The 25091-nt window shown below is 36.0% G+C and overlaps 1 protein-coding gene across 26 annotated transcripts in view; it reads right to left on the bottom strand.

Moving 5' to 3' along the window:
• Positions 1 to 25091, bottom strand: part of RIMS2 (regulating synaptic membrane exocytosis 2) — a gene marked incomplete at both ends in the record, with an annotated part of 479054 nt that overhangs the window by 95550 nt on the left and 358413 nt on the right. The window lies entirely within an intron of this gene.

Here is a 25091-nt window from a genome sequence, read left to right as displayed (position 1 = left end):
AGTGTAGCTATAACTGATAGAACTGTTCCATAAATCAATCATCATTACCACCAAAACCCAGCTAAAGTACAGTAAAATTTTCTGAAAATGTTTTCCATGTCTATGCCCCTGAAGTGAACACTCCGATGTCAAAACCAGTTATTAGAAAGTCTTTATCACAACCCCTTCATACTTCATTTATTCTTTTTAATATCCATAGCATATTACGCATAGCTTTGAGACATGTATTGCATTAAGATAAATCCTTCTCAAGAAATTTTCAAAGGATGTTGGAATCACATTATTTCCAGATTAGGAATGTGCCTGGTATGGTAATGCAAAGCATTCTAATAGTGTCAGGGGGGCTCAGCATGGACACAACTGAAAAACTGGGAAGCTCTATTTGAACATTTTAGAATCAAATGACTAGTATTTGGCTGAATATCACTCACATGTACCAATACTTAAAAAAAATTTCTAAAACTCTACATAGAAAGTGTTTATGAAAAAAAAAATTACACATCAAAGTGGCAAAAAAAAGAAATTTTAAATTACAAATATTTTTCAGTTTTAAGTTTTTACTGATGAAATATATTAGTAGAATAATTATAATAGCAGTCAGAGAGTAAAATAAAAGATAATAGATATCCAACTGATAACTCTTGAGATAAATGGCTTAATATTTTTACATTAATTTTTGCAAATATTAATGAATTAGTAGAAGTATCAGCATGGTAATGCACCAGTTTCTTTCATTTAATAACGATAAGAAGAAAGTACTAACACACTGATTAATACAGACACAATAGCACTTATGTGAATCAATCTCTTCCTGATTCAGAAGTCATGCCATAAACCCCAAACCACAGTTTGAAAGTTTTCTGGCTATGTAGCTTGTAATCCTCCAAAATAGATCTTTGTTGATATAAACACATTCAAATCCGAGAAAAAAAAATCACTAAATAAAATCCTATTAAATTTACATCATGTCAATAAGCAGTCTTCATTTGCATAGTTATTGCTTGGTGGTAGAACTAGCATTTACTTGACTCAATTTTTCATCGTGATGTACGAGAATAGTATGCATAAGTTTATTATACAGAGATTTAGAAACAAATGGGACTCTCAATGAATAAGCTTATGAAGTAAATGAAAATCAGGTATTTTACCGCAAGTCTGAACAAAACAAAAAATTACCACCTATTTTATCATGCTTTGATGCAGAACTTCTCATTGTAAGTAATGTGACTTATTGAAGAGAAGTATTTAGGAACTTAAGTTTTTTAAAAAAATGCAAATCAGCCCATCTGAAATTCTAGAAGCAACATAGGATAAATAGATGTAAATTAATTACTCTTACTTTCCTCAAGGCTTTTCTCAAATTCAGTTTTCTCTTTTCCTTAAAAGCAAAGATCTTTCACTGTATACATCGTCTTGGAAATTTCCAAAACTAGTTAAAGGTGAGTTCTTTATCTTAAACTATAAATCCACGCACACAAAACTGCAGCTGTATAATGGACAGATGCTGAGATTTTTCCTCAAAAACTATAAGCAGAGGACTAACTAGAAAAAAGAAAATATAGCGAAGACAGAAGCAAAGCATACAATATTGCAATTACGTAACACACGTATATAATATACTCTCTACAGAATACACGCTAGGTAAAGGCAGCAAGAATAAGGAAAATGTGAGTTATTCATACCGAAAGATAAGGATAACAGAGAAGATAGAAAACAACATACAAGAAGAAATCTTAAATATTCTCTGGAGCATGAACTCTATAAATCAAATGAAACAATGCAGACAGCATTACTTTTTCATAAGTCTCAAGATAAACTAAACAAGGAATTCAGAGAGAGGCTTCATGACTTTGTTTCTCTGAATAAAGTTCACATTATAATTTTATAAGGGGAAAAAAGGCAACATAGTAACATTTCAAAATATTAATGCCATACAGTTATGTTTGGGATCTGAAATACCATAAATCCTGAAAAGATAATAAATCTCACTTAGAAGATGATTTAGTTAGTTAAACATCAACACTACTTCAGAAAAGATACCTAACAACCTGAACACAAATACACCCTCTACTGTCAATAAAGTATAGATGAGATATCTTAAATCAGAAAACTCTCCATTCTAAAACTATTCTCATCCTAATGATGTCAAGAACTTTCACCACCTACAGAATTAGATTGTCCAGGAGATCACATACTTAAGACTGCATGAATAGTTTTCAAAACACAAAAATGCAGTAAAAAGGATATATAAAAAAAGGTATGTGGTTAGACATTTTCAAGCCATTTCACTATGTTTCATCCACTGTAAATTATGGTAATACCCTGAATTAATGCAATTTGGCTACAGCACTGAAATGCAATGTTTGACTGTCCTGTTCACACTGTGCAAGTCCCATCCAGAGAGTCTCCTTTTCTCTCTGGAACCCAATTCTTTGTTACTTTTGTCTAGACTAGGCATATTGTCTTTCAAAGTGGCATAGGGAAAAAATGAAAGCCAATTTTAAAATGCACCAATATGTGAGAGGACCATCTGTTTTATTAATATGATTTATTAATCTTAAGATGAGTCCCTGGAAAGCGTGCAATCATTTGTTTTCAAGAAAACAATTATTCATGCCATATATTCAATCTACTTCACTTCTCACTTGTCACAGGTTAAAAAATCCTCTTGGATTCAACATGTCTCTTTTTGTAAATTTTATCCACTTCAAGATTCCACAGTACAGATCTTATTCTGCACCTTCTTTCCCAGACCTTCCACAGCACACTGAAAGTCATGTCAGGGCCGTGGACTTCTTATTTCTCCCTTTCCCAATCCATTTCTTTTGAAAACTGTTCTACCGCCCAGTAAGTTTTCATCTTCAACAAACATGAACTACTCTGTAACTCCACTCTGCTCCTCTCTGTTCCACAAGCTGGTAATTTTATACCAGCTGACTTCTTTAAAACTGTAGATTTCATTTATCCAATGCTTATGAGATTATTTATATGAAATTCTAGTGTGCTCTCTGTTCTCTGTATCCTATCATTACTTTGTTTTTTCTAGTTTCATTCATTCCTTGTTTCTTACCATATCTAACTTTTTATAATTTTCAAACAATTCCACTTTCAATTCTGATTAGAAACTTCTTTTAAAATAACCACTACTTTGTTTTGAATTATTTTTTTTATATTTTACTACTTCAGCTGATTCCATGGCAATAGGTAACCTACAAAATTATATTCACATTAAAATTATTCCTGAAAGGCTTTGTCTATGTACAGTCAAGGAATACTACCCAGGAGAGAGGGAGAGACATGTATGTTCCATGGATAAAACAAGCCTTCAAATTGAAAGCCAATTTATGCATATATAAAGACTTACCATTTGTAATCACCCATTGCCTTTGTATTTTCTGATATGCTTAACCTACCATTGTCCTTTAAAACTTTAGTATTATATTAAAGAAATATGTCTTTCCCCCAAATAATTACAAGGACACTCCATTTTTACTTCACTACACTCTGAGATGTATAAATCCATTTCAACTATTCCATCTCTTTTTGGTCAATCATAGTAAAATATGTCAGCACTTTCCCATTGTTCTGTTCTTCAACTACTGCTGAGAAATTAAAAGTGTCTGCAGCAAAGGTTAGATATTTGATGATACTGCAATCTTTCCAAACAGCAATAATAACGAAACTATTACAGGATGGTTTCCAGATAATAATCATCAAATCTGATGTCTCCATGTAGAAAGAACAAGTGAAAACCAATAGTGTTTCCTTTGCTATCTCATGAAGATAGCTTTTGCATTACCTGTATCAAAGAATTGACAGAATTAAGTATCACTGCCTTGATATCCTAAACTATGTGTTTTTCCCTTTAAACAACACTGATGTGTTCGAGAGAGTCTAGTGATGGTACTAATCATTGCTTTTTAAGAAAACCAGTATCTTGCCGAATCTTATCTTTGTCAGTACAGAATACATTCCTCAGGCATAAGCCTACTTCTTTCCAACTTCTTCTCATAAGGCCTCATATATGCAAATACAAAACCATGTGGAAATGTTTGCAGGCTGTGCTGCTTTTTTTCCCTTTTTTTTTTTTTTTTTTTTTTTTTAATTCACTGGCCAAGGAAATGTGATTAGAGGATGAGAATTTTATTCACTTTCTTTTATAACCCAGCTATTAGAGCTCAAGAGGCAGGGGTGCTGAAAATAGAAGTGCTTCATAATATCAGATAGGAACAAATAACTACTCCACATGCTCTTTGATGTGGTGGTGTCCCGAGAATGCAGTACTCTCTGACAGAGTGCTGACACTGGAATGGCACACACATTCAAGACATGGCTTGAATTTTGATGCTATGCTTACCTATGATTTTGCAACTTTACTCTTCCAATACTTCAAAATCTTTGCATTAATACAATTCACTCTTTGTAAGATACATAACAATAGTTTTGCAAATTTCCTCAGAACTTAAGAGATTACAGGCACTGCTAAGAAAACATGCTGATTTCTGATATTCAGGAGCAGAGCTTTATCATCATCTTCTATTGAAAAGCCTGAATCATAAGAACCATTTTACTACTTTATTTAATGTCTTTAAATTGTCCTCCAACAAATTTGCTAATCTCTTTTCTAGTCATGCATATTTCTTGAATATTAACACTTCACATGATTCAGTATTGCTGTTATTTTTTCTATTATTTGCAATTAATTTTATTATCCATTTATGTTTTTATCTACAACTTGCTCACAGTTCAGTTCTTCACTCAAGGTATTTATGTAATCAGTATCTATTTTTTTCTCACAGATTTTCTTAGCTGTAATACTGCCACGGCTATTTCCACGTGACTGTTTAGGTTAACTTCTTAACAGACAAAGTGAACGTAAAAATAGGACAAGCTCCCGTAACAGGCTATAGCAGAAAAATCCTTGTTTGGAAAGGCAATCAAAACAGGGCAACAGCAACATGAGGTGCCTGTATTCCTGCTTGCTTCTCTTTGCAGACTGCCAGTTGCAACCAGTAACTAAATTGTGTTAGTTTCACCTCGCTGTTTTCTGTGCAACATTTAAACATTTAAATCATTCTCAGATGAAAGAAAGCACAGTCCTGTGCAGAGGGTAAACCCCATATTGAAAACTTTCAAGGAATTTGAAGCTTCCTTCGGTAGATTCGCCAGGCTACGCCTGTGGTAGATCATGGACAGAGATACAATATAACTCAATATACAGGGTTACGGCACCCCCTTCCAGCTGTCCTGACTGCTATGCCCTGGAAATGCGCTCAGTGTCTGTAATGATAGAGGGATGTCTGTAGGGGACAGTAGTGTGCCATGCATCATGCGACTTACGGAAGCTGCCTTGGTTTGTAATACTGATACTCCTCCACTTCTACCACATTAGTACCTAAGGCGTTTTGACAAACCAGGAAGAAAGAGTCTGGAAAAGCATCCTAGGAATATAGGTATGTCGCATTTGGTGCCCACTGTGGAAGTTCATAACCACTTCAGATGTTTCTACCTCACGTACCACTGTCCCATGTGAACATATCATGGATGACATTACTGGTAATGTAAATCAGAGCAGAATTTACGCTCTCATCAGGTATCAGACCTCATAGAAAGACCTACGACTGTAGAGTGCAGAACACAATTTTTACACAATTTTTTATCTATTCTAGATCTTGGCAATTGCAACTGCGGTTTTCCAAATCAATTTTGTGTATTCCCTGCAGCACTGGAGATCAGTAGTACTGTTCCAGTGGGAAAAATGGAGAAAAGCCAGACAAATATTTTTTTTACCATACGAAACACTTCTAAAGTGACAACTTTTTAACATCTGCATTTGTTTCTGATTCCTATTCTTCTACCTGGGGTTTGGTTTTTGGCTTCTTTTTGTTGGCGGTTTTTTTGGTCTTAGAAGTTTTCACTCATGTTCCAAAAACCAGAATGCCCCTAAAGCAGCCATCTATCAAAATATGGCTCCTGTTTCTAAAAAATTGGGAAGGTGGCTCCATTCTAACTATTAATTTGCCATCTGCCAAGAACACAGCTCTAAGCCCACCTCAGCTGGGAGAGAAACAATGTTTCTACTACATAAGGAAAGAGTCTGGGCAGAGGCATTATTCAGCAGAATTCGCCCTGGAAAGATAACAGTGCAGATCTGTAGACATTGTATTTTGAATCCGTCATGCAGTAACAAAAACACTCAGCTGGAAAAGAAGATACGTCACATGTTGTTCCTGACTCTTATGAGCAGTGCTTGCTTTTCCTGTAAATTCCTCTGAAGCACTAAATAGGGAAAAGGAAATGCAACTGCAGGTCTGGCATTTTACAATTAGGTTCCCTAATTCCTGTGTTACAGAGTCAATCCAGATTTTGCTGCTCTTCTTCACTTCTGACTTGAACTTGCAGCTGCAAAATAGTTGAGCTTCAACAGAAAACTCAGAAATGATCAGCATGTCAGACCCCACCTGCAGTACTGTGTTCAGCTCTGAGCCCCCAACACAAGAGGGACATGGCCCTGCTTGAATGAGTCTAGAGGAGGATCACAAAGATGATCAGAGGGCTGGAGCATCTGTCCTACGAAGACAGGTGAGAGAGTTGGGCTTGTTCAGCCTGGAGAAGAGAAGACTCAGGAGAGACCTTACAGCAGCTTTCCAGTACCTAAAGGGGGCCTACAAGAAATCTGGAGAGGGACTTTTTAGAGGGGCATGTAACGATAGGAGAAGGGGGAATGGCTTTATACTAAAAGTGGGTAGGTTTAGATTAGACAATAGGAAGAAATTCTTCACTGTGATGGTAGTGAGACACTGGCACAGGTTGTCCAGAGAAGTTGTGGATGCCCCACCCCTGGAAGTGTTCAAGGCCAGGTTGGACAGGGCTTCAAGCAACCTGGTCAATTGGAAGGTACCCCTGCCTGTGGCAGGTGAGTTGGAACTGGATGATCTTTATGGTCCCTTCCAACTCAAACCGCTTTATGATTCTGTGATTCCATGTAGGTGAGCCAAAACTGAGAATACAGCATTAATTTAGGAAGTGGCACAGTTGGCCAATCTTGTAAACTTTAACTTGTGTGACTGGGATTAGTGCTGTTAGAGTGAGACAACTAATATGCCCATTAGAGAGAGATTTGCAGCCCAAAACTCAACCTAAGTATTCTTGAACTGAAAATTTCCCAACACTCAAGTAGATCCTTTAAATATAGGATGAAACCTTCAATGTAAAGGTATCTTTTTTTGCCTTTCCCTTTCTTTCTTTTCCTTCCCTTCCCCTTCCCTCCCTTTTCCTTCCACTCTTTACAATGTGTTTATCACCATAATATTACAGTGCCTTTTGCAAGTGCATGTATCAAATGTGACTAGGACTTTTTATTGTGTGATTTAGAGGAGAGAACAATAATATTATTATCATAATCATAATCATCATGATTATGACCAGGTTTAATTTTATTGCGATGCATTTGTAGGAACAAAGATGAAGAAGAATAATTGTACTTCACATCTGGGGCATACAAAGGTTTCTGACAGTTATAGTTTCAGAAGAAATCCGTTCATGTACAGGATAGAGGAAAGAAGAGTTCTCTTAGATTTGAGAACTTCAGCCGTTGGAGGTATAAAATGCAGCTTGTATAAAAAAATTGCATTGAAACATTATTTCCGCCTTGTGTGATGGTGCAAGAAGGTTTCAGATTCAAGACTTCAGAAATTAACTTTCCCACCATACATGCAGTAGATACTTTGGTTTGACTAAGTAAGAATCAGCATAACTCATACTTGGACTCCTGAGGCTTGCACACATAGATAAATCAGAACAAAATTCAACACTAAAGAACAAGCTAAGTCTACTACTGTGCCAGAACACTTCTCTTCTAATGCATGTGCATTCTAACACAACTGTTTACAAAAGCAGATCTATTTTGACTATTCTAGAACAGAAGTATGTAATCTAGATGGTCTCTACATACTAAAAATTTCACACCAAAGTGAAAAAAATAAGGTACGTCAAGCACACACGCATTACAAAAGCATGAAATGTGTTTTTATAGTCTCATGCTTTCATGTGGTTTTCCAAACCCTGACAAACCTGGCTCAGAATGGTGTTTCTTTTTCAGCAATGGTTTGTCATCAGTTATTGTACCATTCACCTTTTTCTGCTGGTCCTCCCATGTAACTTCTAGCATAAACCAAAAAACAAAAATCAGAAATATTATGTAACATTGTAAGACACCTTACATTTGGGACAACTTGACCTAAGCAAATATACTATCATTAACATGGAAAAAAAAAATTAATTAGTTCTTTGATGAGGCCTGTGGTGGATAAAACTAGTAAACATTTCAACAATGAAACAGAACATACTGCACAAAAACTAGTATCTATGTGGTGTGCCAAATATTCTGCTTTCTGATATTTAAGAATTGGAGTAAAACCCACAATAATTTCTTCAAGTTTTCAAAGTTAGCACTCTATATGCTATAGCTTCTTATAATATCTTTGTGTTTCTGTAAAGGAAGTTTAAAATATTTTGGTATAAAGCTTGTGCAAACTTATAAATAAATAAAAAAGCCCCCAAGATAAAAGTGAGCCAGCAATCATGTATGATTACTCTAAATTAGCAAAGTATTTTCAACAATGCATTGTTAAGCCAAAACAAGGGTTTATTTACTTTTCTAAATCTGGGATTTGATTTAAATTTGGATTTTATTTTAGGCAGATTAACTTATTCAATAAAAACTCTCTTGCTAGTTATGGATCCTCTATTCTGAAACAGGTATTTCTGGCCTAACTGCTTAGAAAAGTACAGATTCTACACCATAAACTCCATTTTTGCTTTGGGCTGTTAAGAATCTACTTATTTTGCTGACCCTGTTAAGTGCAAAGTTCCTCACAGCCATCAGGCACAGATATAACCACTTTTATGGTCACAGAAATAGCCAGTGATATAGGAGAATATGATAGATATGGAATAAATTTTCAATCTTATAAATTAAAAATAAATTGATATAAAGTGATAACAGCCTACGAGTTCATTCTTCTTTTTTTTTTTTCTTTAATGAATGAGATTTGAATGAGACTGATGGGCATCAGGCATTCAAAATGTAAACATGAAAAATGTTATCTCTAGGCATCCTGTAGCCTTCTTATCTGTGGCTGCTGTTATTCTATGGCAGGCTACTGTTCTTTAAAAGGTGGCTTTGATTTTTTGCAAATGATGGAGTTGTAGGCTTCAAGTAATGCATCAATAAATAATGATTTAATGACACCACAGATTTGCATGCTAGAACAGAAACTGTCATCTTTGAAGCACCACGTGTACTAAGTACTAAATACAAAATTTCAAAAAAAAGATTCTGTTTCCAATTTGTGGAAATAAATTCTTACTATATTTCTTCCTACAAAAATATGATTCTTTCTTTTTCTCTATGAAAATACACACTTAGCAATAAAATATATACTGATGCCATCTATGCTTCCTTTTCCTTGGATGAGTCCAGAAGTGTCTTCTTAACTAACACACACACAAAAAATTCAATAACCTTAGTAAAGCTACCTTTGAATTTAAGGAATATTCAGTGCTAGGAAAAAAAAACCCTAACAAACCATTGGACAACCATTTAGGTCAAATAGTGGAGATATTTAAAATAAGATAAAAAGTAGGCAGACAATAATCTCAAACATGGGATTTTATCAGGATCTATAATGACTAGTCTAAATACTGAAGAATACCGGGAAGCCCAGAGTGATTTCCATGCTAGCTTTATCACAATTTTACAAGACAAGGGCCTTCTCAGTCAGAATTCTTTCTCAGAACTCCTGATTCAGTTCTGAACCTAAAAACTGTAGTTTGCTCAGTCACCAAAATCACTTATCATACCAAAGTTCCCTAGCAAAAGAAAAGCTTTCCTAAGCCTTGCTAATTTTTGAGAACTGAGTATCTAGAAAACAGCTAACCCACTTGAGAGAACTCTAGAAGTGCTTCTATAATAACACTTGAATTGACAAACACAACCAAATAAAACTGAAATACAAATATAACTGTTCGAATAAATACTTCTGCCATATGTTAACCTTAAAAAAAAAAACAACAAAAACAACAAAACCACTATTCTAAAACCAAGACAGGCTACTTTTTTATGTTTATACTAGAAGTGACAGAATGAGCATGTAAACAGTTTCAGACTTCCAATGACATCCTTCTATAGCTTTAGTTATTCTTACAGCATGTCAGCATTAAGTTCAAATGGCTGCTTAATTTTATTAGCAGCTATGTGCAACTCTTAGATTGAGTATATGCAGATGGGAGATGCAGAGATCAGGTGAAAAGACTTCACCTACTTCTAAAAAATTTCAAGAGTTTGGCTAGCAATGGTTATTATTTCAACCCAGAAATTAAAATAGATACATCTATTAGATTTATTCTAACATTCAACCTCTTCTTCATCAATTTTTAATGCCATTTTCATCTCTAAGCTCTACAAAGCTAAGAAGATAGGTTGATAAATGAGTACTTTTTGTTTGGGAACTAGTAAGAGATGCAGATGTATAGACAAAATGCTGAATGTCAGGCTGCTTGTCTCCTCCCTGGTTAGATAAGTAAGCATTATGATCTCTACTTTTTCTTTTTATTATTATTATTTTTATTTTTTTTTTACCAAGGCAAAGGGCTGCCATCTATACATTTGTTTTAACCAAAGCCAACTTTTGTCAAGTTGTGAATATTTGGAAAGAAACCATACAGCTTTCTAATTCATCATCCACCTCTTACCACTCTCACTTCCCATACAAATGAACTTCAATCTGCCTTCTGTTGTGATAATCAGTTTTGACATGTATAAAGAAAGGTATAAACTGATTGAAAATTTATACAAAAAGACCTCCTCTAGATTATATAAAATATGAGCATCTTGAGTCAGAATATTTTAGGTATCTGATGGACCTCTAAGGCTACAGAGATTTGACAAGTGCACTGATCCAGTTTTTTTCCATCAGTATGAAAGGTACAATCTTTAGATGTAGTTGTTTCATTAGATGCAGTTGTTGCACCTACCCCCTGCACTGACCACCACAGTGATTTACGGAGCTGGGCTCTCCCACTGCACATCAGGATGGCACTTGGTTGTGTACCATTCCCTCTTGAGAATGATACTCCATTGTGCTGCTTGGGAGAGGGGGTTGGCACACTCCACTACATCTAGTGTGAAGTACAACCTCAGCATGTCTTACATTTTTGTTTAGAATATTCAATATGAAAAATATGGAAATAATACATGAGAAGAATATTTGCACGTTTCCAAATTTTTTATTTCTAAACATTTTGACATAGCACCAGGAATGCTACAGTTTAACTGGAATGATGCTGCAAACCAAAGTACAAGGTGATGCAGCAAAATACCAGATGCTAATGATGAGTTTTATTATGCAAATAGTATTTCCCTCCTTTCTTTTCTCCACACTGTAGAGAGTAATAGCCCTTTTCACAATTACCCCTTGCTTGCAATATTTTATATACTTTCTCTTTTATTTCAATTTGTATTATTTTTATTAAATCCACTCATCTTTTACATTCTCTTCAGCACCTAAAATTTCTGTGAAGCAATTTTTATCAGTGCATTTCTTGTTTTTGACTTTTAATTAGGTTGTCATAAAGTCTTAACTTTTTTATCAGGACATGATTTAGTCATCTTTTCCTGCAATTGAAAAGTCCTCAGAACTTCCTGCTATTTTTCATTTTATAAGATGAATGCTCAGAAAGGAATTATGTTCTTAATGCATGGTGACTACTGCGAAAATGAGTCACAAGTGGATTTGGCTAGTGCTTCTTAAACACAAGGCACCACAATAAGCCATTAGAACTATGGGATAAACTGTCAAAAGCTGAGAAACCATGCTTTGAACTGGATACTCAAGATCTTTAACTCATGCATTAAGAACACAAGAAGAATAATTAAAGATGGAAAAAAGGCTAAATTCATGTTATGGAAGTTTTAATATATAAAACAAAGTCCACAAGAAAATTTTTAAAATATCACCAGTCTCAAGAGTTTACACAAGGAGAAATACTCCCAGCTGTGTCAATTCTCTATTATGGGAAAGCAAATGGCTGCAAGTCATGATACATTAATTGTCCCAGACATACTACATTATATCTGGAATGAATCCAGTCCCACCTTGCATCACCTGCATGCTGCTAATGGCATCAAGGCCAGCTTCAAGTGACACTAAGTCATCAGTTAAGGCTTTATGCCAGGCTGCTGCTGCTCCTACACCAGAGAAACCTTCAGATGCCTCAAGAAAACAGTACTGATGATACCTTATCATGCTGTAACAGGAACTAGACTTGCTCAGTATCTGAAGACAAGTAACAGCACACATAATCTTTTTCTGATAGATTTAGAGCAAGACCTCCTGTCTCTCCGGGTGATATGGCACAGCAAATCTGAGGACAGAACTTTTTAGCTTCCTCTTTTGTCGCAGTAACAGTTGATTTACATTTTGATCTCTATACACTGGTAAAATATTTTAAAGAATGATTCTATATGTTAGAGCTCAAAGCATTTATGAGAGACCCGATGATTTTCTCCAAAGACTGAAATGAATTTTGGTCTTGCATTGTCCTAAACATTGGTAAAGTTTGGACAGCATAAAGGTAGGGACAGCACCTCTCTCTTTTGTGTTTTATGAGCACACATGCACATACATGCACACACACTTCCACACACGCACAAATGCACACACACACACCTTTTACAAGAAAATACTTTGCAAATTTGTGCCAAATCAACAAATGAATGCTGGGATATGTTAGTATCATTTTAAAAGAAATAAACTGTTGTTCATAAATGACTATGTAAGCATCACTTACATTGTGGTTTTAAGTAATACAGCATCCCAATTAAAATTCTGACATATCTTAATTATTTATTGTTTTCATTTCATCTTCCTTACAAAATTACACATTCTGCAAAAAAAACCCTGGGCTCCATCCCATGGGGCTGCAGTGGGAATATATTAAAAGAACTTTAATGGAAGTCGTTTGGTAGGCAATAAAAAAATATTGCCATATGTCCACATTTATTATTATCATTACTAGATTAAAAAAAAAAAAAAAGCACTGTAGGTTACTCCTTTACTCCAGAAACGTTTTCTTCATCAATAATTCGTAGTTGTAAATCACATAACAGGCCTAGTCCAGTAGCAGTCTCTTCTCATCATATTCTCTAGCTGCAAATCCCATCAATTCTGGTTTAACCTTATTTTTAAAAAGGCTTTACTAGTGGATCCCTCTATATGGGTATTATATTGGTTTGATTTTTTTGCTTGATTTGAATCTATTCAATTGATTTGAATCTATTGCTGATTTTACAGAAAATTTGTAGAGGTATTCAAACAACCTCACAGAGAGTACTTGTTGCAATATCACTTAGTAAAATCACACCCTTCCTTCAGCTAAAAATCAAAGTATAATGTTGCTGCTTTCATAAATACAATAGAGTTGTAAAACATGAAGAAAACTTAAATGTATCAGATCAGTCAGAACTGAAAACGTCAGTTAATGGTATATTAAATATGAGTGTATAAATATTTAGTAAAGTATATTTAAAGATCACAAACTAAAGATATTCTTTTTAAGCCACTATCAAGGCTTTTTTTCCAGGATTGTCTTGGGCAGGGAAGGAATTGTTTGTTTGTTTCATAGCTTCTTAAATGCTTTTAAAATATGGCAGTTTTGCTCCCTCTTCTGGTTATATGCCTGAAACATGTTAAATGAATGCAATATAGCTGGCCTGCTGGCCTCTCATCAGTAGGAGTAGTTTGAATATCTCAGAAGAATTGCTCTACTGAGTCGCTCATTTGAACAAACATTGCAGGTTTTTGTTGGCAGAATGGGTTTAAGACAGGAGAGAGGGTGCAGAGAGTCTGTGAGAGAACTAAAGACATCATGTAAAGATACCACTAATGTTTCCATAGATTCCACAGGCACAAGCCATAGGAAACTGGGGATCCAGTATCTTGAATAAGCACTACTACACACTAATTCTGCTCATATTGCTTTCCCCCAGCATCCACACCTGGTCCGCTAAGGACCAGACATTGGACTAGACAGATTTTTAGTCAGACCCAGTATGGCTATCCTCATACTGCTATGAAAGATAAACACAAAAAAAGTCAAAATATCACCACAGTCTAATGAGTAATTGATATAAATAATGCAAATTGCAAGTAACGGAATTGTTATTTGCTGAACGGAAATGTGGAGCAAAATGCAAGGGTCTGATCCATGCAGTGGGGGAGCCAGGAGACCTCCTTGGATGGATAAGGAGCTGCTCAGGAAAATTCAAAGGAAAGAAGAGGCTTATAGAGGGTGGAAGCAAGGACAGGTGGCCTGGGAGGAATACAGGGATGTTGTCCAGGAAGCTAGGGACCTGGTTAGGAAAGCTAAAGCCCAGTTAGAATTGGACTTGGCTAGGGATGTTAAGGATAACAGGAAGGGATTCTAGAGGTACATAGCAAATAAAAGACAGACTGTGGACAACGTAGGCCCCCTCCGGAAGATATCGGGAGAACTGGCTACCCAGGATTTGGAGAAGGCTGAGGTTCTGAATGACTTCTTTGCCTCGGTCTTCACTGGCAAAGGCTCTGACTGCACCATCCAAGTCTTGGAAGGCGGACGCAGGGACTGTGAGAATGAAGACCCTAGAGCCACTGTAGGACAGGATCTGTTTCGAGACCATCTTAAAAACCTAAACGTACACAAGTCCATGGGACCTGATGAAATCCATCCATGGGTCCTGAAGGAGCTGGCGGATGAAGTTGCTAAGCCACTGGCCATCATATTTGAAAAATCATGGCAGTCAGGTGAAGTTCCTGACAACTGGAAAAAGGGAAATATAACCCCCATTTTCAAGAAGGGGAAAATGGATGACCCGGGGAATTACAGACCAGTCAGTCTCACCTCCGTGCCTGGCAAAATCTTGGAGCAGATTCTCCTGCAAGGCATGCTAAGGCACATGAAAAACAAGGAGGTGGTTGGTGACAGCCCCCACGGCTTCACTAAGGGGAAATCCTGCCTGACCAATTTGGTGGCCTTCTATGATGAGGCTACGGATCTGATGGACAGGGGCAGAGCAGCTGACATCATCTACCTGGACTTGTGCAAAGTGTTCGACACTGTCCCACATGACATCCTTGTCTCTAAATTGGAGAGACATAAATTTGATGGGTGGACCACTCGGTGGATAAAGAACTGGCTGGATGGCTGCACGCAAAGAGTTGTGGTCAATGGCTCGATGTCTGGCTGGAAACCTATAACAAGTGGTGTCCTTCAGGGATTGGTGTTGGGACCGGTCTTGTTCAACATCTTTGTCGGTGACATGGACAGTGGGATTGAGTGCGCCCTCAGCAAGTTTGCCGATGACACCAAGCTGTGTGGTTCGGTTGATACACTGGAGGGAAGGGATGCCATCCAGAGGGACCTTGACACGCTTGTGAGGTGGGCTGATGCCAAACTTATGAAGTTTAACCATGACAAGTGCAAGGTCCTACACCTGGGTCGAAGCAATCCCAGGCTCGGCTACAGGTTGGGCAGAGAAGAGATTCAGAGCAGCCCTGAAGAGAAGGACTTGGAGGTGTTGGTCGATGAGAAAATGAACATGAGCCGGCTTCAGTGTGTGCTCGCAGCCCAGAAAGCCAACCGTATCCCGGGCTGCATCAAGAGGAGCGTGACCAGCAGGTCGAAGGAGGTGATCTTGCCCCTCTACTCTGCTCTCATGAGACCTCACTTGGAGTATTGTGTGCAGTTCTGGTGTCCTCAACATAAAAAGGACATGGAACTGTTGGAACAAGTCCAGAGGAGGGCCACGAGGATGATCAGGAGAGTGGAGCACCTCCCGTATGAAGATAGGCTGAGAAAGTTGGGGCTGTTCAGCCTGGAGAAGAGAAGGCTGCGTGGAGACCTCATAGCAGCCTTCCGGTATCTGAAGGGGGCCTACAAGGATGCTGGGGAGGGACTCTTCATCAGGGACTGTAGTAACAGGACAAGGGGTAACGGGTTCAAACCTAAACAGGGGAAGTTTAGGTTGGATCTAAGGAAGAAATTCTTCACTGTGAGGGTGGTGAGGCACTGGAATCGGTTGCCCAGGGAAGTTGTGAATGCTCCATCCTTGGCGTTGTTCAAGGCCAGGTTGGATGAGGCCTTGGGTGACATGGTTTAGTGTGAGGTGTCCCTGCGCATGGCAGGGGGGTTGGAACTAGATGATCTTAAGGTCCTTTCCAACCCTAACTATTCTATGATTCTATGTAGTTTCGAAAGATGCCACCTCACATTTTTTATAAAAAAGTCAAACTTGAACCTATTTATGGGCAAGTGAGTAGTTAGACTCTTTCTAATTTGTCATATTTCTCTGGTAGTTTTAGAGTTAAATTTGTAAAATAGTCACCCACATAATAAGGAATTTCAGCAGAATGTAGGTTCTTCAGTCTGGAGAATTCTTTACTTCTAGTGGCTTGTGGTGTTGTGTTGGGTTTTGGTTTTTGGATTTGTTTTTTTTTTTCTTATTTCACCATTTTTCCAGTGTGCAGATTGTAGTTACGTGCCTGCCTAAAACTCAACAGGTCTATACCTTACTTTCCTTGAACTAGAATTTAATTAAAATTTCATATTAGTCTAGGTACTCATAAAACATACGAATATGTTAAGTATTGTCACAGCACACATAAAAGTCATTCAATATCATTTTCCAGGCAAAATTCAGAAGCTGTCATTCATAGTCTGTTAGCGAAGTCTACAGTCAGTGGGCCAGGGGAAGACAGAGCATGCAAGAGACTCACATCAGTCATGTTTAGTAGTTCAGGCGAAGTGTAAGCCCCATTTCCAGGAATCCCAAATGCACTTAGGTGAAAGAAGATGCTTAGGTCAGCCAGCAGTATGATTTCCCTCTGGCATGACAGCCACATGCTTGTTTTTCAATAAAACCATATATATACACACACTATCTCTGCAAGTCAGTTAAGCAGGTCATCAGTCCTTTGACTGGGGTCCCTTTATCTGTATAGTTTGCACTCCAGACATCTAAATTCTTTAGATTGTGTCTAAACTGTACAGCAAGTCTGGAATACAGCATACTTTTAACTCTAGTCCTCCAGGCATCCAGAATGGTCACAGAATGGTGGGGCTTCCATGCATGCAGAAACCAGAGTGCATAGAAAGGGTGACTTGGGCCTTGTCTTGGTACAGACTCAATATACAAACAGGCTTCAGTCACTTCTCAACCTGGGACATGAGAACTGGAAAGCATTCCTGCTTCCCGTAATATAGACAAAGTTGTAGTATAATTATGTAAAATATCCCAACGAGTGAGGGAACTGATAATCTGAAAGGCTTAACATTTTGCTTTGGCAACTATATCATCTTTTATGCACCCTAAATTAATACAGTGAAGGCCAAAATTACCTGGAGCCTTTTCTCAAAAACTCAAATGATCAAAAGGTGTCATACAAAAATATATGTAAGAGAAATGCAAAAGACCTGAGGAAAAAATAAAAGGGATAGTGATTTTGGTAATAACTATTTGAAATCAAATGCTAGACACACACCAATCTTTTGGTGTAAAGGAGCTCTGCAGAAGAAACTTCTAAAATACAAAATGGACACTTTAGAGAAATTAATAAATATATGAAAACAAACTGCCTTAAATATGGGTTAGTAGTATTTCGCTTATTGTACAAAGGACATCTTTCAGGCTGTATAATTAAGTATATGAACTATTGGGTTTTCTAACGGAATGAAAGATAAACCAAACAAAATCAGCTTTAGCCTGACTTAATAATTGATTATTGGTTTGTCAACTTCACCAAGTCAGTGGCAAAAGCATCCAGATTTACCAGGATTGGAATTTGGATCTTAAAAGCATAAGGCACTGAACTATCTGGTAATTAGCAAGCGTTACAGTTACAGCAGGCAGAATTGCAGTTTCTGAATTCACTCAGGACTATGCTGGCATAGCCACTAGAGTAAGGAAAATGACCCTGTGCACTGCTGCCGACACAGCATCCTCTCTGCAAAGGCACACCATGTCTATGCAGGATAGTAAGCAGCATATCAAAACCAGTGTGGTTTTCCCTGCAACACAGTGAGCTAGCAGAAGCAAAACTGAATCCCTACTCTCCTGATACCTGTATTCCCTCTGCTAAGTTTTTCTAAGGAATAGAAAGATAGGAATAGCCCACAACAATGTAAATGGGGCTACTCTCCACGTGTGGTAGAGATTAAGTTTAAGAGTGAATATCCAGATTTTAATAAAGTCAAGGCACTACCTTAGCTGATATTCTATTCACTGGCACAAAACATTGATGAGACAAAGTCTATATGTAATATGTCTCTAGAAGTACATGGAAAAATAATAACAGATTTCTTCAAAGCTATCAAAGCAATTTAGAAGCAAGAACTGGAATAAAACTTCAAAGTAAGCTGTGGTTGTTCATTGCACCTCTACTGTTCTATTTTTAGATAATAAATTTTAATCTCCATGTTAACATTTCAGTGATTTGAATTAAGCTTATTCCTACAGCATTTGAAATAGAAATGACCATCGAACATAATGAGAAATAGACAGTAGAGATGATTGCTAATAACATAAGGCTTTCTCTACCAGTATATGCTAATCAAATGGTCCATCTCTTCTGTGACTAGGAGAAATGTGCCAAACTTGTAGAATATATAGGTGGTGTAAGCTACATCTTCAGTTATACACTTCGCTGTAAAAAAAATTAAAAAATAAAAAAATCTGGAGCCTTTGATTTGAAGAAAGATTTTAAAACCGCAGTTGAAAATAATTATTTTAAGTGCAAGATGTAAAACAACACAGTAAAATTTAACATACATGAACTCACTAATTTTGAGCTAGTAGAACTAAGCAAAACACACACATGCAGCAAAACATAAGCAAAATCTCAAGCACCCACAATTCACTAACATTATCATAATCAACTTGCCTTTTCGCCCATTAACAGGTGGATTTTGATGTTTTTCCTCACAATCTTTATAATATTAAAAACAGACAATTATGATTAACAATTGGAACAGCTACTACAGTGAAAAACGTAACTATAGCACACACAAATATTTTGCAAACTATGTTAGCACAATTCCATGCACTATGCTTGGGTTATCACAAAACACAGAGTGAACAGTACACAATACACACATCAGTGAGCTACAGAGACAGAAACATAACAAAGGCAAAAAAATGTAAACTGTACTATAACGAAAAATGGGAAAGCAAAGATCTTGTAGGACACTTTGGACGCTTAAGTGAAAACTACAATTAAAAAAAAATATTAATCCTACTTTCCAGCTCCCAAATCTTGAAATTACTGGAGCATCCATATTTCTGAACAAATATTGAGCCCTATCACAGCAATTATTACTTACTTTGTTTAAAGAAGAAAATATTGATCCATATTTTCTCCTCTTATATAACAATAGGAATAGGGTCCAAAGAAGCATTTCAAAGACACTAATTCAGGCACACTTTTAAGGGGGGATGGCATTTTTGGCATATTAATGTTTAGCTAGTAATTTTTCTTACCAGCTACTAATAAGTATGTTTCTCGCTCAGCTTGTCATTTTTTTGAGCCACCTTTCTGGAGCACTTAATTCTCTCCACATGACTGCAATAATACCCTCAGTGCATTATCCTTCTGTGGGCTGCATCCCATCGGCCTTGAGGATGAGGTACATATCGCACTACCTACTTTTAGGCAGCTAAGTTCAGCATTGGTTTAGCCCTAAATATTTATAACCAGAAAAGCTTATCTGTACTGCTCTTCCACATCTACCACCTCTATGTATTATCACAGACAATTTTTAACAGGGATAACAGAATGTAACCTATTAACAGTGCATGTAAATGCACATTTCTGCTTTTATGATTCTTCCTTTGAGAAAGAAACTTAAGAGCAGAAAACAGATGGTTGAAAAAATATTTAGATCTCTGAATGTCTTTGAACTTATATGGCGTGTGTTTTCTGAAATTAGAAGTTAAAGTTGTATATTTTAATCAAATAGTATTTGAGTTGAAAAAAAGATTTGCATCTGTTTGATTTTATCACCATCTATTATTTCTCGTAACTCTTTCTTTTTCTACCAACTGAACTGTCTTTCAAGCAGGATGAGGGACATTATACAAAATACTCAAAATATGTCCATGTAATGCAGTTTCCTACTATTTTTGTTCAGCATCATCAGTGTGCCTACACAAAGTAGGGAAAAAAAAGTGTCATGATACAATACTTTCCTGCTTGTAAAAAGCATCAGTGTAAAGTAGAGGGTAACACATCTAAAGGATGTCCACCCAGATCTGCTAAGACTGCAACTTTATCATAGTGAGAGAGTACTTTCATAAAAAGGGATTAAAAAAAAGTGAAAAAGTGACTTTTTTGCAGGTTGAACTATTTCAAACATTCACAAACTGGTAAACTATGCTATATTGAATTTGTCTTGTTCTCACATAAAATGATATAATTGTTGTCTGGATTTTGACTTCTAATACATTTATAGGCTGGCTGGTAAAGCTTCCCTACATGCTCAGAGGGAGATGTTTCTGAAGGAGATAGGCACTTGTGGTCAGACAGACCTGCCTCAACCTCCGATTCCTGAACTCCAGTAAGCTTGTTTTCTTCATCTCCTGCTGCATTTGTTTAAGCAAGGTATGACAGGGGAAAAAAAGCAAGACAAAAACATGTATGCTTTGTTACAAGCTGTTCACATAAAAGATAAACATCAAACAAAAGACGTTCACAATAGCATACAAACCATCAGTCTGTAGCATAGACTATTTTTTGAGTGAATCAAAGATTAAATAAATCCTTGTGTTATTTTTCATTAATACCTCTGGTTTACTCCAATGAGATCCTTCTAGCAAGTAATGATGGTCATATGCAGCTCTTAATATCACTTGTTGATTATTTCTTATTAAATTATTGAAGCACCGGAAAGCAGACAGTAAGTACCAAGGCAGAGAAAGTAGACATATATTAGTAGATAATTGGTTTAAAAGCATCTTCTGCTTGGTTTTACTTTAGTTTTCCTCTATTCTTGTAGACCATATTTAAAATCATGTATAAATCAGAAAGAAGTGGGCATGCTAAGTAGCTTAATAACAGCAGAAGAAACAATGCAAATGTTTTTTTCCAGCTTGAAAAAAAAATACTCAATTTGCTGGATAATGCGATTTTTATCTGTATTTCAGAGTAGTTAGAATTCAGAAAGACATGTACTTTTCCATCACTAACAATTGCCTAGAGCATACATAAATATTAGAGAACACCAAAATAGTTGGAAATAACGGTGACTATATGATTAATGATAAGCAACACAAATATCTTTATATATGGCATTAATAAAGAACCATAACTGTCTTTTTGACAAAGTTCATCTAATACTAGAGTAACAACAGTAATTATATAGAAGTGTTGAGCTGAATAACTGGTGTATCATATGCCTGCTTTAACTTAAATGTCAGTTATTCATTAACCACTGTTTTGAGGTGATGCAACATACAGTTTTTCAAAGTTCAGATTGTGATTACTTACTGATTTTTTCTTATGTTCTCTGTTTCCAGAATTTTATTCAGTTTTTTCACTACTTGTATAGATTTATGTGCAACTAAATAGGTCATTGAATTATCTGACTTCAGGTTTAGCTAAGTTGTAATAATAATAACCTAATTGTTCTAACAGGTTACTGTTGATAAGGAGAGAGAGATTTAGACTATAATCAAAGCTATAATCAAAGCCATGGAAACTATTCTCTACATAGGTTTCTGCTCTATAATGACATTTAAATTCCAACTGAAATAATGACATTGAAAACCCCAATTATAGTATTTCTCAAAGACATCATCTATACTGTCAAACTTCTTGCATAGAAAAGAATGCACAGGTGTGCCAAAGAATTAAAAAGCGTGATTCCACTAGAACTGAACTAAAATGATTTTGTCATGTTGGTATCCTGGATCATAAACAACAGCTCTTTTGAGCACAGCTGTATGGCTGTACTTATTTTTCTTTATGTTTTTTGGAGTCTCAGACCTAGACTGTAAGACCTTCAACTAGCATAAAGAACAAGGTGTTTAATTTCTCATTTTACCAATCAAATAAAAAAATTACGAGCCCTTATTTCCCTTGAAAGTTCAGAACCTTTCAAGTAAGCACCCTAAGCCCTGTGTTACGGGTAACATTTGTTCAAGATTTTCTTTGGAAATTGTATCAATACAACTAAAATATTTCAATATTCTTTGGGGGCTGAGGGACCTGCCACCTCTCAGGAGAGTGAATAAAGTATCCATAAGTAAAACTCCAAGGTATATTTTGTAAATTCGTAGTTGAAATCAAAAACCCAAGGTAGATTCATGCATTATCCTAAGGCAGCCTTGTTACTGATGCTAAGCTACTCTCTTTCTTGTCAGGCACACATAATGAAAGTTACCCCATGCAAGCAAGTACACAGGTACCATGGAAATACACAAAAATGGGGTGAGTGAAAAGACATGTACCTTCATTTTTTAATTGCTGTGTTTGACGATAATAAAGTCATCAAGTTCCTAGCCAAGCTGAAGGTAGTCCAAGTTCCTATCCTTTATTATACACATGTGATCAATCATGTCTTACAGAAAAACCCCCAAAACCCAAACCTAATTTATATGCCATATATTTTTTTAAACATATGAAAACACAGCTGATAGAGTATGATAGAATTATGACAGGTTCTCTGTAATTGCATTGTAATAGTCTGTCTCCCTTCAAACTTTGATAGGTCACTGGAAAACATACAATAAAATTCCTTCTTATATTGCAAAATTAAGTCTCATTTAACAAATTATGTTCTGAATGAGACATAGCTCCTTAAAATAAGCAGCCTGTCTTTCTGTCTGTCAACAGTATCTGTGTTTTCCTAACCATCAGAGTGTCTCAGTACTTTGCACTCTATGCTGTGTGAGTTCCAACAACACCACAATTGACAGTATAGATATTTTCTTTTTAAAGTTTTAAAATTACATCTGAGAGATATAAATACTGGAGTTACGGCTGATAGCTATCTCTGATTAAACCTAATCAACTACCTCTGTTAATTCCATTCACAGATAATTTTATTCTGGAATTAGATCACCCACCACTGATGTTAAGAGGGGACAGTTAATCAGCATTAATGTCAGCTTTAACAGCATCTGAAACAACTTTCCCAAGACACAAGATTATTATGAGATCACATATTTAAAGCCTGTATCATAGAGCATAAACAGAAAGGCAGATCCTCACTGAGCTCTTCCTAAATTTCTGAGCACTTCATTTTTATCTTTAAAGTCTCCATTAAATTTCTTTGTCCTGACATAATTTTCTAGCTTCTATGGTTGGGTAGATGATTGGGGTTTGGTTTTGGTTTTGGTTTTGGTTTGGTTTGGTTTGGTTTTTGTATGGATGAAGAAAGAAGGTCCATGTTTATTTTTAAGAGGAAAAGGAAAAAATCTGTATCAGGAAAAATTCTCTGCCTGATTAGCAATTAACAACAAACCTAAAAGGCTAATACTGAATACATTCAAGAGCACTTTATGGTGTTTTATTTTAATTAGCAGCAAGCAGTCAGTGTTTGCATCCTTCCACCAAAGCAAGTAAGAAGAAAGGAATATATCCACATATAAATGAAAAAATCTTGTTAACCCATAAGAACTATAAATATTCCAGTATTCACTTATCATCTATAGCATTAATAATACAGAACACTTAAGAGTACATAACCATTCCACTGCTAAAACCAAGTTGTTTTTCTATAAATGTTCATTAGAAACAAGGTATCTCTATCTCTAGCATAATTTAAAAATATACAAGCAAAATCTCAGCTCTTTTTATCTTTTAATTCTGACCTTAATCTGGAAAGCAGTTACTCAGAGCTTTTTTCTCCTGTAGATTCCTCCCCTTCCAGTTCTAGTCATATCGCCTTAAGGACACCATATTTCATGTTACACTAAGAACTATTCACAACTGCAAATTATTCCATTATTTTTACTTGCATTTCTATTACATTCTAAGAAATGGTATGCAGTTTCAAAATACAGATTATTCAAATGAACACAGACTAAAGGAGACTACTGCACAAGTAGCAAACAGAACATTTTCTCTTCCACAAAACCGACATTACTACTGATTCCTTTTTGTGTATAATGTATTTTCTACTAACACTTTTCTTCAGTATGACTCTAACTTAATCTGGTCAACACTAAAATCATTAATTTCAAATAAATATACATGTCAATAATGACATACAAAACATGCATACATGTGCACGTGTCCATACAATATAAAATCCTGCAGTAAAAACCTGCTATTAGTCATAATTATGTTCTGCACTGACAGAAGTTAGATAATCTGCTATACTTTTAAAATGTTATTTCTTCTAAAGAAACTTATTATCCCTCTTAAAGAGAAGGATTAGAAAATCCTAAAGAAGTGAAAAAGAGCCTTAAAGTAGAATCATATTGTTAGTAGACTATGATCTCTTAATTTCTGACAGAAAATTATATAAAAAACTGTATGAAAGCAATATCTAAGGATTATGGTTTTTATCTACAGTGTTTACCACCTTTATATGTGTAAAATTCAACATGAAATGGTCTAGTTACTGTATCTTGAGTCACTGATGGTGCTCTGATTGCTCTATCAGTATCTGTGGATATGGCAACTTTTTATAACCCAGATCTTCCAAAACCACTTTAGACACAGGTACAGGAAAATATTACTCAGACTTCAAGTAAAAGAAAATAGAGATCCTCAAGTCCCAGCAATACTTATCAGAGCAAACAATTCTAGCACTTCTATAAAAAAATAATTATTTTATTGTATTTATTATATTTCTCTCTGTAGAACCTATGATGTAAATAAGACTTCTACCTTCTCTAATCAAACACGGTAAAAGTATGCAGTACTTCACAACTGCTGCCCTAAAGAGTTCACAATCTAAATAGAAATACTAAGCAAAGAGCAGGGAAGAGTGGTAAAACACGAAAGCATATACAGCAAGGACAGCAAACATCATGTGATTAGATGAGA

This window comes from Psittacula echo (assembly GCF_963264785.1).
Source record: "Psittacula echo genome assembly, chromosome: 2".
In the NCBI taxonomy this organism is placed as follows: domain Eukaryota; kingdom Metazoa; phylum Chordata; class Aves; order Psittaciformes; family Psittacidae; genus Psittacula; species Psittacula echo.
Note: the sequence above shows the minus strand (reverse complement) of the source record. Positions and strands in the feature narration are given on the sequence as shown.